Raw genomic sequence first — 6,000 nt, forward strand, 5'->3', positions numbered from 1 at the left:
TATCTGTGTAATGCACTCTCTGAGGCAATGATTGGCGAGCAGCCTAAACGAGTCTGTGGAACCGCCTTAAAACCACTTACAGGCTGGCCGACGTACCAGTCTACTGCTATTAATCTGCCGGTCGGATTCCGCACAAGTATAGATCAGCTCCCCGTGTCCTAAGCCAGCTCGCTCTGCTTTAAGCTATACCAGCAGGGCTAACAATTTGATCCAACTACAAACCCGATATAAATTTCGATGTTTCGCCGTCATCTAGCCTGTGGTGCTACATTTGTGTAACTTGAGTACGACATGTCTTGCCGGAACCATATTCTGCTTGCACTGTTACGTAACCCTTTCATTATAAAGGTATGAATGGGAGTATGATGACCTATGTCGCAAACTGTACATCGCCAAGAAAGCGCGACATAGGTGGCTGTTCCCAGACGCTTCTACACGCCCAGAACATACCTTCCCCGGACAAAAAATTTTCAGTGGTTTGATGAATGCATCAAGATCTGGCACGTGCCAGCAGATTTGACCATCTCCCCCGTGTGAAGTACACCGCTGAAGACCATTACATCTAATATGGTTGAAGAGTATAGATGCTTTTGACACCAGAAACTTAGATTATTTCCTGAGTACAGAACGCGGTGTCAGTGGTTTGGCGAAGACAGGTATGTAACGAATTTAGATGGACAATACTATATCGAGTTTGTCGCAAAGGGAACATTGGAGCAAAGGAGAATTTGAATGGAGGAACTCTTGTTTGGGTGATAATGTCCCTGGATTTTGATTCTTTAGCCTTTTTCTGCTGCGGCCTACATGAGCATTATTTATAAGAGCCATGTACAGACAGAGCATGGTCGCTCTCCACGCGTTATGGCTGCAGAAGTAATTATCACCGACTACCGGGAATTTCTGGCAGAGAGAGTCAGAAAATTCTGTGCAAATATAATTGTATAATGAATACAGTGGTCGCCATATCGATCAATCTTTTCAATTCCTAATTGAATATTGTTCAGTCTATATATATATATATATATATATATATATATATATATATATATATATATATATATATATATATATATATATATCCCCTCAATCCCTCCCTCCCTCCCCGCCCACTCTCTCACATGTATTACTGCCGATAAGAAAAATTGAAGTAAAACGTAATGGAAAGAGAAACGAAATGAGACATGACTGGTTGGGAGGGTATGTAATGCTTTCTGTGATTACAAAATCGAGTCTAATTCACAAAATACACTCCTGGAAATTGAAATAAGAACACCGTGAATTCATTGTCCCAGGAAGGGGAAACTTTATTGACGCATTCCTGGGGTCGGATACATCACATGATCACACTGACAGAACCACAGGCACATAGACGCAGGCAACAGAGCATGCACAATGTCGGCACTAGTACAGTGTATATCCACCTTTCGCAGCAATGCAGGCTGCTATTCTCCCATGGAGACGATCGTAGAGATGCTGGATGTAGTCCTGTGGAATGGCTTGCCATGCCATTTCCACCTGGCGCCTCAGTTGGACCAGCGTTCGTGCTGGACGTGCAGACCGCGTGAGACGACGCTTCATCCAGTCCCAAACATGCTCAATGGGGGACGGATCCGGAGATCTTGCTGGCCAGGGTAGTTGACTTACACCTTCTAGAGCACGTTGGGTGGCACGGGATACATGCGGACGTGCATTGTCCTGTTGGAACAGCAAGTTCCCTTGCCGGTCTAGGAATGGTAGAACGATGGGTTCGATGACGGTTTGGATGTACCGTGCACTATTCAGTGTCCCCTCGACGACCACCAGTGGTGTACGGCCAGTGTAGGAGATCGCTCCCCACACCATGATGCCGGGTGTTGGCCCTGTGTACCTCGGTCGTATGCAGTCCTGATTGTGGCGCTCACCTGCACGGCGCCAAACACGCATACGACCATCATTGGCACCAAGGCAGAAGCGACTCTCATCGCTGAAGACGACACGTCTCCATTCGTCCCTCCATTCACGCCTGTCGCGACACCACTGGAGGCGGGCTACACGACGTTGGGGCGTGAGCGGAAGACGTCCTAACGGTGTACGGGACCGTAGCCCAGCTTCATGGAGACGGTTGCGAATGGTCCTCGCCGATACCCCAGGAGCAACAATGTCCCTAATTTGCTGGGAAGTGGCGGTGCGGTCCCCTACGGCACTGCGTAGGATCCTACGGTCTTGGCGTGCATCCGTGCGTCGCTGCGGTCCGGTCCCAGGTCGACGGGCACGTGCACCTTCCGCCGACCACTGGCGACAACATCGATGTACTGTGGAGACCTCACGCCCCACGTGTTGAGCAATTCGGCGGTACATCCACCCGGCCTCCCGCATGCCCACTATACGCCCTCGCTCAAAGTCCGTCAACTGCACATACGGTTCACGTCCACGCTGTCGCGGCATGCTACCAGTGTTAAAGACTGCGATGGAGCTCCGTATGCCACGGCAAACTGGCTGACACTGACGGCGACGGTGCACAAATGCTGCGCAGCTAGCGCCATTCGACGGCCAACACCGCGGTTCCTGGTGTGTCCGCTGTGCCGTGCGTGTGATCATTGCTTGTACAGCCCTCTCGCAGTGTCCGGAGCAAGTATGGTGGGTCTGACACACCGGTGTCAATGTGTTCTTTTTTCCATTTCCAGGAGTGTATGAGCGCACGTATCAGTATAACGTCGCACCGCCTCGGGTCTGAACGCACGCACTTATTAGGTTAGGAAGGGGGAAGGGTGTCACAGCAGTTTTATCTCCTGCTGAGCCAAGTTGGCCTGCAGCTCTTCTTAACTGGTATTTGATATTTTCGATACTGTCACTTGGACGGAGATTATGTCCGGCCTGGTCGCTCACATCCTCTACCGTGAACAGATAAAGGGATCTTGCTGGCCACGGGAGTGCCTCATCACCACTCAGACAATTCACCCACTCACACACACACACACACACACACACACACACACACACACACACGCACACACGCGCGCGCGCGCGCGCGCGCGCGCGCGCAGCTAAAAGAACGTGCATTGGTGTGTTAGAAAATGGCACCACGATACTGACCCACACAAGGAAGCAGGATACCATAACACACCCTTGTGCCGTCAGAGTTCCCTAAATCACAACAGGCGGTGACGTGAATTCACTTCTATGGCTCCCCACACCACGGCGCCAGGGTAACACCACAATGCCTCTCCAAAACATTTGAAGAGTGGACCCTGTCCGCAGGCTGCCGCCACACTCGCCGACGATGGCCACACGAGGTAGTGCAGAACCACGCTGAGCACAGTGCGAGACCATTCATCAGCCGTCCATGGTTTGCAGTCACGGCACCACACCAAATGCAGCCTTTTGTTGTGGTCTTAAGTGCCCCGTACGAGTCTGGCGGTAGTTCCGACTAATGGTGCGTGATGACACAGAAGATTGCAGGGAGTCCACTACTGGTTGTCGACTATCAGGCGCAGACGTGAAGGGGTTACGATGTGGTTGGTGTACAGTACGGTTATCTTCCCTTGTGGTGATCAGACGTGCCTGACCGGAGCTTGCCGACCAGTGTGCCTGCACTCACGTTCCCATGCAGTGCATCATCGGATCACTGTCACATCCGTATGCTCGATAAACCTGCATACTGCAAGGTTCGAAGACCTGGACAAACGGAGAGCCACTATGAGGCCCCTTTCGAAGCGTGTCAGTTATTCATAACGTTGCCTCCACGAGCACCCGGTGTCTCTGATACCTGTCAGAGTGAATTACAACCTGACGGTGTGTACGTGCACTAAGCTACATTAAAATCCCCATAATGTCTTCTGGGTGCTTTGCCTTTTTTTGCCAGTCCGTATATAACTGTGTACTTAACAACGAATAGCACTGGGGTTTGGCAAAACAAAGAAATATTTCGCGTGCTGCAATGTAGATACTTTTATGCGAGCCATTTTTCGTTCTTTATCTGATAGGGATCTTCGCGGATCAGCCTGAAATATTACAGTATTTCAGGTCTAGGGAACAGTTGTACTATATTGAAAATCGTGTCTTCTTGTTTTCTACATTAAATAAAATAATACTAATAATAATTTTTTTACGTGTCCTGGAAAACCTTTTATTTTCCTCTATCAGGTCACAGATTCTGGCACTGCACTTTGCGTGATTTTAGTTTTTCTACATACTAATGTTTTCAAATGGCGCACGTTTGAAACTCAATCTACCGCAATTCTATACAAATAGTCGAATCAAAGACGGAAAATTAGGGGGAAAAATTCGTATCGTCGCAAAGACCTAGACGAACTTTTTCGTTCAGACTATATTCTTTGGTCTTCGTTGACTGTTCTACAAATTTGAAAGCTGATAATTTTCGCTAATGGTGTAGACTAATGAACACTTAATCACAAGAATTGTTGCAACTCCGAGTTCAAATCTGTCAGTTTTATTGACTTGATGAGCTTCACTGTTTTGTACTAGTACTGTGAACTTAAGCCTGCTGCTTTGGAACGAAGGGAGGAAAAATAGAGCTTAAACTTCCGTCGACGACAAGGTCATTAAGGGCATGGGGCAGCTCGGATTGGGGAAGAAAGGGGAAGGGAATAGGCCGTGCCCTTTGACAGAAACCATCCTTGAAGTTGCCTTACGTGATTGAAGAAATCTAACTCTGAATGGCCAGACGGGAATCTGAACCGCCGTTCTCCCGAATAGGCACCCAGTATCTTTGTACTAGGCTCTGTTTCACACTAGGTCATCATATTTAGCTTCGAGGAGCATTTGCAAATATTGGTCAGATGCGAACCGTTGTCGGCGTGGGCAGATATAGATATACTAACGTGTGGAGCGGTTTGCAACAGCTGGGTGCTGAGTGACGGGTACTTAGAGAACGACTCTGTGCAACATCCGTGCGCAGCAGATTTTCCGGCCCCGTCCTGCGTAACAGGCTTTCGGAGTGGCGGCCAATGTAAACTACGTGAGCGCACAATGCCGCTGGCTTTATTTTGGCCGTGACGGGGGCCACCGGCTAATTCTGGTGCTTGACGCAGGAGCAGGGCAATAATACCACCTTTTATAGAAGGAGTGTGCGGCGTACGCAAGTCGCAGTCTGACGCACTTTCGCCTACTAAAATTAGTTCTACAATGAAATTTGACGTCGTCAAACTAGGGCACAGGATGGATTTATGACAGTTGAATAGTTTAGATTCTTACACGTCATCGTCAGATTCTGTATCTTGTTACAAAACTAATACTGTTGCAAAACGACATTGCATCTTACAATGACTCTAAAGTCGAAACCAGTTAACTGGTTCAAGTCCATCATATGCTATCAACGTAACTGCGAGCTTAAAAATAAAAAAAGTATTTATGTCCACGTAGTTCAAAATCTTGTGGTGAAACGTCATTGCCATCCTTACTCGCTGTCGCCAGCAATCGCAAAAGCAGACGTTAAGCTGGCTTGTGCATATAGGTAATATGGAAGCATGGACGCTACGTCCAGAGGTAGTACAGTAGCTGTGGTGCGGAACGGATTACGATAGTTACTGTGTTGTTCAAAAGTTTTGGATTTTGTCTTCTTTCGCAAACACTTAAAAAATATTTTCACATGATCGTTTTGTGTAAATTAATCGTTTCTCCCGAGCAAAGTGGCCCACTGGTAGCACACTGGACGGTATTCTGGAGAATGTCGAAACATTCTCGTCCAGCCATTCAGATTTAGATTGTCAGCCAATCCTTCAAAGCGGCTAGGACGAATTCCGAAATGGTTTCTGTAAAAACGGTCATCTATAACTTTTCTTATCTGAGCTTGATCTCCGTCTGTAATGACGACATGGCTTTAAAACCTAATTTTTCTTACTGCTTCAGAACATTGTCTATCTTCTACCTACAGCTACGTATTTGCCAGTGGAAAGGTGCTCCAATCGCGGCACAGAAAGGCGAATATGCTTCTGTTTATTCAAAAGACTCGCACTTAAATATGGTGTACCAGTTGCCTCATTCGACTTCCCTCAGTACCTT

This window comes from Schistocerca serialis, chromosome 4 (genome assembly GCF_023864345.2).
Source record: "Schistocerca serialis cubense isolate TAMUIC-IGC-003099 chromosome 4, iqSchSeri2.2, whole genome shotgun sequence".
Classification (NCBI taxonomy): domain Eukaryota; kingdom Metazoa; phylum Arthropoda; class Insecta; order Orthoptera; family Acrididae; genus Schistocerca; species Schistocerca serialis.